Here is a 12851-nt window from a genome sequence, read left to right as displayed (position 1 = left end):
ACTGCGCTGAATTCAAATGGGTTAGGAGTGCAAATGCACTAGCTGATTATCTTGCTAAACAAGGGGCTTTAAGGCAACAATTGTTTTGGGCTGCAATGTAAAGTGGGACAGAAATTTGTAATAGTATGGGAGATTTAATCCCATACACAAAGCTGTAGAACCTTATTTTAACGTAATTTCAAATAAAATTCTCTTTTGCTGATCAAAAAATAGATTTTGGTGTGCAACTGGAAAAGGGTCAAGAGGTCTACATGTTCACTTATAAGTAATAGCTTCTAAATTTTATGTTTGTTTAACTTTTAAGCCATTCATCATAAACATACACCTCTCTATATTATTTGAAATTCCACCACGTTTGCAATTTCCAGAACTTGGGTCCGTTTGGTTCATAGTGGGAATCGGAATTGGAATCGAAATCACTCAGAATCGGAACCGGAATGGTCTATTCCCATAGTCTGTTTGGTTCAGAGAGGAATCTGAATGGGAATTGGAAGCAACTGGAATGGGATTTCAGTCCCCAGGGAAGGGGAGGGAATGTCCATTCCCTCAAATGGGGGAATTCCATCCCACCAGGAATGGGAATGGGATCTAATTCTGCCCAACTAAACAGTTGGAATTGGAATGGCCCATTCCAATTCCAGACCCCTATTCCCGCAAACCAAACGAGCCCTATATTTATATCGTATATTTTCCATGTTTTCCTTTTCTTTCTGATGTTGGTCATGCTCTGTTTTTCATTAACTCTTAATAGGCCTCTGATCCAAGTAGCCGTGCTGTTTCTATTGCAAAAGAGTACCATATTGCAAGGTTACAGGCTGTAACTGCCAAAGAGAAAGGTGACAAGAAAATCCAGGAAGAGGCAGGCCATAAGATCCGCGAGCTTAAGCAGGAGATGCATGCTTTTAGGTTGGGCTTCTAGTTTTTCAGTTAATCATTTATGCTACACTTTAGTTCCACATCATATTTGATATTCTGTGCAAATCTACCAAGCAGGACTTTCAGAAGACATCTTAGCAGAGTATGGTGATGAGCATGCTTTCAATTATGCTTCTGATAGCATATTATCCAGTCCCATGGCTTGCAAAGGCACAGATACAGTAGCATTAAGTGAGTCAGTTTTGCATGAGAATGAACAAACAGTTGATGGGAATCTATGTGTCCCTGTTCAGAAGAAGGCCAACATGGAAGGTGAGGAGCCAGGAGATGTAGAACTTGATAATTTGTTCTCTGAAGATTCCTCTGGAACCTTACCTCCTGAAGTATTGAAACTGCAAAAGAAATAAAATATGGCAGGGCTGTCTAGTGCACAGGTTTCAGAAGAGTTTGCAGGAATATGGAAAAAGGTAATACTTTGTGCTGTCAGTTTTCAATTTTTGAACTTGTTATTATTGGTAAATTAGGGTGGCAATTGCATCTTACCATGCCTACAGCTAAGGTAGGCTACTTCATGAAGTCACCTTTTTCTTAGTTTCTGCTTGTAATATATTTTGTAGCATAATCCTTGTTCAGTATTCTGCTATTGATTCCTTATGTCAGTTTTTGTCTTCATGTTTCTTTCCTTCTTTTGTGTTTTGATTTCTCATGCTGCCTACTCGTGTATGCTAAAATGCCATCTAAAATGACAGGGTGAACCACAAAAGATTCCCAAGGCTGTGCTTCACCAAATCTGCCAAAGGTTAGGATGGGAAGCACCAAAGTTCAACAAAGTGCTTTCAAAAGGAAACAGGTTTTCTTATTCTGTCAATGTTCTGCGTACAGCTAGTGGTAGGGGTAAGAGTAGAAAAGCTGGAGGACTTCTTACCCTTCAGCTCCCTGATCAAGAAAAAGCCTTTGAATCTGCTGAGGTAGAAACTTGAGCCATTGCACTCTAATTTTCCTGATTTAAATTCAATATTGTTATTAATCAAAGCAGACTAACATCTGAAACTTGAGCCATTGCACTCTATTTTGATTGAACCCCAAACATCTGAATGAACCAAAGAAAAATGACTCAACATATGACTCTCAACTCTCGGACTGAAGGACACACGACGATGTTTTCCAAACTGACATGACTCACATTGCAAAACTAACAAATGACTCAATGACGGAACCAATATCTTGAGAGCCTTGAGAGATGGATGTCCCAGTCGGCAATGCCATTGTAGAGGAGTAAGTGTAGTCTGAAGAGCAATTGAAGATCCACCACCATCAAGATAATACAATCCACCAGATTCATGCCCCCCACCAATATCTTCTTCCCCGTCTTGAGATCCTGAAAGACACAAGTGGAAGGAAAGAAGGTAACACAACATTTAAGAGCTTTGGTTATTTTACTAACAGACATAAGAGTGAATGCAAACTTAGGTACATATAAAACAGATGATAACAGTTTGTGATGTGGAAGTTTCAGAAAGAGAAGATAACACACCTAGAGTCCACACCTAGAGTCCAGGTCATACGATCTAAGTCATACGATCTAAGGCTCATTGGCAAGAGTAACTGTTTGTGATGTGGAGGTTTCAGAAAGAGAAGAGAACACACCTAGAGTCCAGGTCATACGATCTAAGGCTCCAGAGTCAATAATCTAGGGAGAGGTTTTAGATGACATACAAGCAATACCTGAGTGGACAAGCGTGGCAGTGGTATGCTGTGAAGTAGTTTGAAGGAACCGTTCATACTCATCACGTGATACACTCACCATCTCCCTACCAGAAGTAGATGTAGATGTGGGAGTTCAGTCTTCCTGTTTACTGTCACTGATGTCAACCTCACCTGCTACAGCATGATTAGCCCATTTAGAGGGAGGGTCATGTAGGTCATAAGAGAAATTCACTGTGTCCTTCCCTACCACAATGAGTACACTTCCTTGCAGAGTTATTCTTCCCTCTGCCACAGCCTCCTCCTGAGTCACGACCACCCCGACCAATCATGGAACTGCCATGGCCTCCTCGGGAGGCATGTCCTCCCCCTCTTGTACTGTGTCCACCTCCTCTAACTGTCACAAGTGCTGATCTATCAGACTGTGTGGGATTCTCTGTCTGTCCCAAAGAAATTCTGCGAAGTCGTGAGAATACTTCCTCAAGTGTAGAAATGGTGGAGCTCCCTAATATTTGGGCTCTAACTGGTTCATACTCCGATTTCAGCCCCACCAAGAATCTTGTAACATCTAGTTGTTCCCTTTGCTGTTGCTGAACTTTAATATCTGGAGTCAGGGGATGATAGACATTGAGTTCATTCCTTATATTCTTCATGTAGGCATAGTACTCTTCTAGTGTTTTGTTTCTTTGCTGCAAATCAAAGTACTCCTGATAAAGTTGATATACTCTTGTTGTATTATATTGTCTAGAATACAAATTCTTAGCATGTTCCCATATATCCTTAGCCATATCAAGAAACATGAAGTTGGCACTAATTTTGGGTTTCATACTGTTCCATACCCAAGTCATTATTTGAGCATCTTCTTGTTCCCAATCATCAAACCCTGGGGAGTCAGCCGATGGTTTCTCATCTTTTATGTGCTTCACTTTCCTCTTTGCCTTGAAGAAAACTTCCACTGATTTAGCCCATGGAACATTGTTCCCCCCATTCAGTTTAATTGAGGTCAGTTGTACACCTAGGTAGTCAGGGGAAACCACCACACTAGGTTTCTGATCATTAAACCCATCTCCTATTGCTGCCATTGTACTCCTTCACAGTTGCCTCTAACCTGAACTCTCAGCAACAAGATGACTGCTGTAATTCAAAATTTGATGTTCCAGCACCTATAGAAACCCCTAAACACAACAGTGAGTACACACGCCTTGTTCTTATTCACACTATTGCTGATTTCACAACACCATGAACCACATAAGCATCAATTTAACACTCACTAATCACATGTAAGCCCTCTTACAACCACTCAATAAGGATTATGCAACACAAGCACCACAACATAGTCAAACATGTTACACTCAGTTCAGACTAGTTTAACATTTTTAAGAGGGCACTACACAACCACAAAAACTCAGCTATGTCACAGCATTACACCTTACACCACTCGGCCACTTACAGTAGCCCTAACACCACTCAACAACTTACAGCAGCCCCTACACCATTCGGCTATTGTACACACAGCTCGTTCTAGGGCAACAATGAACCTAGTTCTCTAGGTTCTGATCAGTACTAACAGCTTCTTGAAGGGTTTCTACCCAGAAATACCAACAACACAAGAAGAAGAGATAATTGACCTTCCTTTGAGAATCTCAACCAACCATTCACTACTGAAGTCACTTTTCTTGATGAAGAAGATTATGCGCAGCAGAGAGAGACAAGTTGTGATGTTTCAGGCCTAGGGCGAACCAGTTCTCTCCATTGACTAATCAGAAACGAAGGAAGAAGAGTCACGAACACTGTTGAGGTGCTTTACCAACTGAAGTAGGTCAGGAACATGGCTCTGATACCATGTTTCGAATGCTGCTACAATAACCCGAACCAGGAAGAGAAGGAAGAAGAAGAGGAAGAAGAAGAGAAGAAGAAGAGAAGAAGAAGAAAGAAAATAAGGGTCTGTCAAAATCAAATGGAACACCCATACAGTCGACCCCCTTAATCTTTATTAGATTCTAATAACCTTTACAAAGACTAAACTACCCATACTTAAGTGTCGGGCAGAGTGTCTCTAATAAAACTGCCACATAAGCAAACTACTTAACAAACATAAGATGACTAAACTACCCCTATTCGGCTCACTTTAACATGAACAAAATAAGTGACAGATTTGAACCATCAAATGTTCTCCTAAGATTAGTCAGCTTTTTTTAATCAGTAACTAAAACAGATAACTTAATTAAAAAACAATTAGGTACAAAGATGGAGAAAGGAAGAGATAAATTCTCTTAGCTCTTCCTAACGAAGAATTGGCATCTCTTTTCAACCGGACCATCAAGTGGGGAGGTGTTGGGAGAAGTTTGCTTATAGCTTATCTCTCAATTTGAGCAGTTGGCCTAGATTTTATGTTTAATTGGATGGTGTGTGTAGAGAACATTAGTGTGGTCCCCACTGTTCATTAGTCTATGTTTATCTTTATATTTATTCAGTTCAGCAGTTAACAGTTATTTCAGTTTGTTATATTAGTCCTTTTATTTATTTATTTGCCATGTAAGCAGTAAGGGTAATTCAGCCCTTTTATCTTTATTTAAACATTAATATAAATTGTAGAGTGGGGCAACAATCTAAGTCCAGGCACTCTATTTCAGAATTCTCCTCTTCGTGTCCTTCTTCTCCTCTTCTCTTCTCTTCTCTTCGTCTCCCTCTCCCTTTTCTCAATCTTTTATTTTGATTATTTCGTATTGAACCTAGGACTGATTGCAGTCCTATTCGACTACTTGGTATTAGAGCCAACCTAGGGGTTCTTATGCTAGTTTAATAAGGTTGACTACATGAGAACTTCCTAGGATTGGAAGTTTCAGCAGAGATATGTTCATTGGCTGGTTCTTGGAGGTTGCTGGCAGTGTGCAATTTATGCCCGAGGGTTTGTAGAACCTTGGAGAGTGTTCAGCGATCAGGAAAAATCAGAAGAAGGCAGAAATCTCAGTTTTTAGGTTTTTGACCTTAGATTGAAGGTGGCAGCAGAATTTTTCTGGGTAAGCTAGTATCTTTTCTTGAGGTCGAACCTAAAAAGGTGTTCTTTTTATCAGTCTGGCAGGTGCGGCTGGAAGACTTTGAATTTTCTCCTCATGTTTTAGGGTTTCTTTCTGATCTACGATCAGTTTTAGGGTTTCTAGGACTGAAATCCTAAAGATTTTGTTTGTTGCCACCTCTAGGGCAATATTTAGACCAGTTTCAGCTTTCATGAGCAGGTTGTGCTGCATTTTGGAGAATTAACAAATCTGTTTTCTCCGTTATGGGTAGTGACCAAACCTTCTAGGTCTTCTGTTTTGACCTAAAAGTTCTTTTTGGGTCCTAAAATTTCTGTTTTTGACCTATAAACTAAGAAGAGCTGACAGCAACGGAGTTTAAGAACCAAAGGGAAAGTTTTTTGGGGGCTGGTGGTTCTGGTAACATGCCTGAGAACAGTTTTCAGATTACCACCGTCAAGTTTGACGGATCAAATTACTTGGAGTGGACCCAATCAGCCATGATGGCTATTGGGGGTAGAGGGAAACCGAACTATTTGTTGGGGGATGTGAATGAACTAACCAAGGAGGACCAAACATATGCCAAATGGGTTCAGGAGAACTATTTAGTTATGACATGGTTGTGCAACTCCATGCAGCCACACATCAGCCGAAACTACTTGTGGCCAAAAATAGCTAAGGAAATTTGGGATACCATGAAAAAGACCTACTCCCAACTCCTTAATGTTGGTAGGGCTTATGATCTGAAATGTGAAGTAAATAATCTTAAGCAAGGAGAGAAACCGGTCTCGGTTTACTTCTCAACTCTAAAATCCTTATGGCATGAAATTGACCATCTAGAAACAATTGAGTGGGAATGTCAAAAGGATGCACAGACTTATAGAAAGCAAGTTCAAACTAATAGGGTGTTTGAGTTCCTAGCTGGTCTGAATTCTAACTATGACATTGTGAGACAGCAACTTCAAGCGGGAGACAATGTGACCTTATCACAAGCCTACTCCTTGGTGCATAGTGAAGAGAGTAGGAGAAATGTTATGTTGCAACATCAACCTTTTGAATCATCCTTGACAGCAAATAAACCTAAGTTTGAGGATGATAAGGAGAGAGATTCCTTTCCAAACACTCACCCCGAAAGAAGTGGACACCTCCCTCAAGTCCCACCCAAATCTGACCACTCCATACTTTCCCACCACCACTCTTCTCCAAAGCAAATTCCTTTCCTTATCTAACCCAAATCATCAAATCCATTTACCAAGAAAAGCCTTATTGAAGGTCCCCCAAACCCCCACCATTCTTTAGCCTACACACTTTCTCCCAATTTACTAGATGGAACTTCTTGGGCCCCAAAACCTTCCCAAAGAAAATCTCTTTGAATTTTTTCCACTCTCCTTGCCACTTCTATTGGAATCTTTACAAGGAGATGTAGTAGGTTGTTAGCTTGAAGCTTGATAAAGCACTCCTAATATAGAGAAACTGAGAGTATGAAAGGCAGACTCCTAGATAGTGATACCTCTGTCAACTAGACTTTAGCAATCCTTCTTCAACTGGAGCATATATATCAGAAAGCTCTAGCTTGTTGCAAATATAATCTATTCTAGTTTGGATCATGCTCTTAGTGAAAACATTTACTAGTTGGTCTTCCGACTTGACATAGGGTGTTTCTACATTGCCACTTGTTCTCACAAAATGGTAGTCAACTTCTATATGCTCCGTCCTCTCCTGAAAAACAGGTTTAGAGGCAATATATGTTGCAGCCTGATTTTCAAACACTAGATTTACGGGTTTATCTATAGGAATCCCAATCTCCTGAAGTAGATGTTTCAGCCAAATCAACTCACGAGTGGTGTGTGCCACTGCACTATACTCAGTTTCAGCACTATTTGGAAACCAAACTTTGCTTTTTACTTTTCCAAGTGATAAGACTTCCACACAAAATGCAATAAGATGTAATAGATTTCCTATCCATAAAGGCCCTTGCCCAATCTACATTTGAGTATCCTTCCAATAATAACTCTCACCCTTTCTTGTATAACAACAACCTATTGCTTGGGGCACACTTTAGATACCTTAACACTCCCAACACCTTCCCAATGAATAGTTATGGGATTCTACATAAATTGACTCAACACCCCTATAGTGAAGGATATGTCAAGCCTAGTAATGGTGAGACAAATCAATTTTCCTACCACCCTTTTGTATCTTCCAAAATCACTCAATGGATCCCCTTGACTGTAAAACATCTTCATATCAGGATCCATCAGAATTTCCTTGGTTTGGCTCCTAACAACCCAATATTATCCAACAAATCCAAGACATACTTACTAGGGGTGATCATGAATCGGGTTGGGCCCAAGCCAGGTTTGGCACCAATGATATGGTCTTTAGCCTAGGCCCAGGCCCAAATTGCAAGCCCAGTAGCTTACAGACTTTCCGAGCCTAATGACTTTGGGCCCATGACATCTGATAATAAAAATTTAATTAATTTTTAAATTAAACATGTAATATATGAAAAAACATATTGCACAAACCCAAGCTAGATTGGGCTTGGCTAGGCTTTGGACCTATGGCACAAAAAATATGGCATGGGCCTCATTTAATTCTTAGGCTTAGTTTGACTTGGCTGACTTATCCTTTTATAGATGAAGGCAAGGCCTTCATTCCCATTCTTGAGCAATGTGGGACTTGGAACAACACTCATTAGTGAGTGTTATCATTGAGTGTTATCCTAAGTCCCACATTGCTTAGGCAATGAGAATGAAAGCCTTGCCTAAGAGGGCAATTCTCATACTTGAGTTGACTTAAGTGTTGGCACAAATGTGGACTCATGTGTTGACATGTGTCAACTAATGAATATTTATTTATATGTTAAAACTTAAAACTTATATGTTTTGTATAAAATAATAGACATTTAGTATAAAAATAAAATATACTTGAGTATATATAACATATAAAATATGATATATATGTTATTATATAAAAATATGTATGTTATACATTATATATTATATTATATTGCAGGCCAGGCCGATAGGCCTAAAGTGTTGGACCCAAGCCCAACCTAGAATTTTCCAAGATTTATGTGGGTCCAGGCCAGGCCGGGTTTGCACACTAAAACCTGGGCCTGGGCTTGGAAGTTTGTGGGCTGGGTCGGGCTGGGCCGAGCCAAGAATGAATGAATGATCACCCCTTATGCTTACATTGTGACAAGGAGATAGCCCACTCTGATTGATCCACTTCAATACCTACCAAATATTTCAATCATGCTAGGTCTTTGGTCTAGAAATGTTGATGCAAAAACTACTTTAGTTCACTAATTCCCTATACATCACTACCAATGAGGACAATATCATCTACACAAACAGCCAAAATGATCTTCCTAGAAGAAGTATCTCTGCTAAACACTAAATGATCAACACCACACTATCTCAAACCAAATTCCTACACCACCATACTAAACTGACTAAACCAAGCACACACTGATTGTTTCATCCCATAGATAGCCTTCCTCAATCTATACACTTAGCCTACCTCTCCCTAAGCAACATACCTAGGAGATTGCTCCATATACACCTCATGAAGATCAAAATGGAGGCATGGAGAAAGATATTCTTGATACCTAGCTGAAATAGTTGCTAATTAAAGGGTGCAGCTAACAAAATAATCACTTCTAGTGAACCCATTTAGCAACTAGATAGAAAATCTCTAAACAGTCACGACAATTAGTTTGTGTCTATCCCTTGGCCATAAGTCTTGCTTTAAACCACTCGGTATTATCATCTTAGTGATGCTTAACTGTACACCCAACAACAACTAATTGCCTTCTTTCCAGGGTAAGGGAGATCCAATACGCTTGATTGAAACCAAAATTGAACATGGCATGAAATAGACAAAATGTTGGAAAAACTTCTAACTTGTGCCCAAGGAAATAAATCCAAGTGTGCATACCACGGTCATCAATGAATAGTACAAAATACTTGTATCCCAAGCATAAAATAACAAATGAAGTCCATACATCACTACGTATAATTTCAAAAGGAGAGGTAGTTTATTCAATTGTGTGAAAAAAGGTAAAAATACAACTTTTACTCAAGAAAAAGTAACACAAGATGTATCAAAAGTATATAAAAAAGAAATTTTATATCTAATAAAGCCAAAGTCAAACAAAAACTTAAGTTTTTCAGAGTTGGGATGACCCAAACATTTATGCCATAAATCCCAAACATGATTTCTTTGGCCCAAAACAGGACTAGATGAAGAAAATCTAAAGTTGATGACTATTATTTGAGACTTCTCAAACTCCAATGCAAACAAGCGGCTCAGCCTACACCCTTTCCCTTTCACCTTCCTAGTGTACTGGTTATGAATCAAACTACCAAGCATCAGAAGAAAAGTAAGAATATGACCATCGAGTTGAGCAACAAAAATAAGGTTAATAATAAGATGAGGAACAAAGAAGGTCTTGGTAAGGGGAAAGGAAGTAGAGGGTAAAAGCTTAAGGCACAAACCATTACTTCCAATGATGTTCAATTTCTCATTATTGGCAATAATGATGTATCTATGGTAGGTCTCAAAAAATTTACTCAAAAGCTCAAAGTAGGCACCAATCATATGATTAGTAGCCTCAATCCAAACATAAGAAGCAGAAAAGTAGTAACCAAAGAATTCACCAGATAAGCCAATAACAAAAAAGGCAGAGAAGAGGTAGCAAAGGATACTAGTTGTCAAATTTTTTCCTCATCCATAGAAGTAGAAGATTCACCTTTGGTAGCAGAAGCATCAGTAGTATGTTCCTCAGTCACCTGATATGCATGTGGTGGCTTCTTCTTCTGAGCACCCTTGGGTAGACAAACAGGGCAATCTGGAATAATATGATTATGTTGTTTAAAATGAGTGCATTCCTCTTCTTACAATGAGAAGCAATGTGTCCAAACCCTTTACACTCATAACACTAGGTTTTAGAGAAATCCTTAACAACAGATTTCTTACCCACTTGTGCAATAAAGATTGTATCAGCCCCAGAATCTACCAACAGTTATAACACTAGGTTTTCTTACCCTTTACACTCATAACACTAGGTTTTCATCAATGTTTGCAGCAGTCATAAGTCTGGTCTCTTCCCTTAGCAGCCCATTACTAAATCCAAATCTGAAAGTGTGCCCCTACTCAAAATGGTAAACCTTAGTATTTCATATTCAAGTTGAAACCTCGTAAGGAACTAGTTCACCTTTCTCTTCTAAAAGCTTTTCTAAGGGTACTTAACATACTTAGAGAGTCAAAATGATCAATGTAAACTACTTCATATTCAGCCCACAAGTCAAGGAAGATAGCATAATACTCCTACTCCTTGAGAGTAAACAAAGATTTCAAATTTTATTTGATATTGCCTTGACATGTTGGACTGGTAATAAACCTTCTTTAGGTAAGCATACATCCCATAGGTTGTCCTCATTCTTCTCATAGGTATAGCAACATCAGGCAGAATTGAACTCCAAATCCAAGAGACTAATTTTCCATTATCAAGCTTCCATTGTTGAAAGGCTTTTGGTTCAGTTTCATCTGGTTTGGTAATAGTCCCATTCAAGTAACCCTCTAATCCTTTTCCTTCAACAAAGAAGTCAAAATGGAACTTCCACATGCTGTAATTAGTTCCATCAAACTTTGCAGGTATAACATCAATTTTTTCAGCCATCTTCAAGAAAAAACACACACAGACCACAGTCCAGAGGGAGAAAACAGCACCAAAATCAATACTAAAACTGAGAAAAATAAGCAATCTACCAATCAAAACTAATCAAGATTCAGTATAGACACTATGAAGAATTTCAAGAAAAAAATCCTTAACAGCAAGTTTCTAGTGATGGCAGTCCAAAAAGGCAAGTTTCAAGACTGCCAATCCAAAGGAGGGATCAAAGACCCTTCAAAAAAAGACCCAAACTTGAGCCAATCAAGAAATATGATAGAGAACCCTAGGGCAACACCAGATCTAAAATCCTAGGCTGATTGGGTCAGCTGATTGAGATGAAACAATAAAATACCAAGCTGCTGGGCATCTTTCCAGGAAAAACAGCAGTTTCTTGGACTGATCAAAACAGCCTTCAGAGAGCCCTCAATCTAGCAATCGAAGAAGGAATAAAAAACTCTTGAAACACCCTTCTAAACCAAAGATTCAAACTGCTTTCACTGCTGATAAAGATATGAACAATTACAAGAAAACCGTTACATGGCTAATGAAAGAGAAAAGAAAGAAATAAAAAGAATATCTAGGACACAACTAGACCTGTTCATGGGTCGGGTGGCCCGACGGGCCGGCCCGGCCCGGCCCGACCACCGGACGGGTTTGAACAGGCTTTTTGGCCCGCGGGATCGCGGGCTTAACCTCGGGCCAAAAAGCCCAGCCCGCATAAAATTCGAGCCGAGCTCGGGCTTTGCCAAAATAGCCCGGCCCGACCTAAAGTTAAACCTAAGTAAACCCGACCCGACCTATAGTTAAACCTAAGTAAAAACCCTATGTGATGTCCATTTGAATAAATTTTTTGATTTGAAAAGGTTGTTGATTCACTTGTAGGCCCATTGTTCATTTAAATAGGGGAAAAAACACCTGAATTAAAATAGATAATGTTTATTTGAATAGGGAAAATTTTGATTTTCTTTTATTAGGTCGGGCTTCGGGCTCGGGCTCGGGCTCGGGCTTCGGGCTTTTTATCAGGGTCGGGCTCGGGCCCAAGTTCTAGGCCCATTGGTTGGGCCGGGCTCGGGCTTGGGCCTATTATTTTTCTGTTAATGAACACTAAAAGCCCGGCCCGGCCCATGAACAGGTCTAGACACAACAGGGACTATGTTAGTACAGTACCTCAAGACCTCTCTCTCTCTCTCTCTCACACACACACACTCACACACACAAACATTTCTATTATTCCATTTCTAATTCAAACGAGACATATGTCCAAATGAAAAATAGAAGTGCAAATATGAATAAGAAACCTTACAAACACAACCAACATAACCAAACCCACATGAGCCTAACCCAAGTTGTGTTGGGTTCAGTTCAGGCTGCGCTTGGGTTGACAAAATTAGGTTTTGAACTCAGGTTTAGTCCAGGCCGGAGCCCAAGGTCTGTGTTTTAGGGTTTGACCTATCTTGGCCCTAAACCCAGTCCAACCTTCCCAAGTTGCTATAGGGCCATGGGGGATCAAACTAATAGACAGATTTTTCTTTTTTTCTTTTTTTGAGAGAGAGGGAGAGAGAAAGAGAGAAACA

The 12851-nt window shown here is 39.7% G+C and overlaps 1 long non-coding RNA gene across 1 annotated transcript; it reads left to right on the top strand.

The window, feature by feature from the left end:
- The first annotated feature begins 1256 nt into the window (after window positions 1-1256).
- Window positions 1257-1845, top strand: LOC148852447 (uncharacterized). The gene is made up of 3 exons (XR_016099760.1): window positions 1257-1343; window positions 1626-1675; window positions 1759-1845. It is a non-coding gene; the product is annotated as an uncharacterized LOC148852447 (long non-coding RNA).
- The last annotated feature ends 11006 nt before the right edge of the window (window positions 1846-12851 follow it).

Source organism: Nelumbo lutea, chromosome 5 (assembly GCF_056320005.1).
Source record: "Nelumbo lutea isolate HS-2025 chromosome 5, American lotus-T2T, whole genome shotgun sequence".
NCBI lineage: Eukaryota > Viridiplantae > Streptophyta > Magnoliopsida > Proteales > Nelumbonaceae > Nelumbo > Nelumbo lutea.
This window is presented reverse-complemented; position numbering and strand designations above follow the sequence as displayed.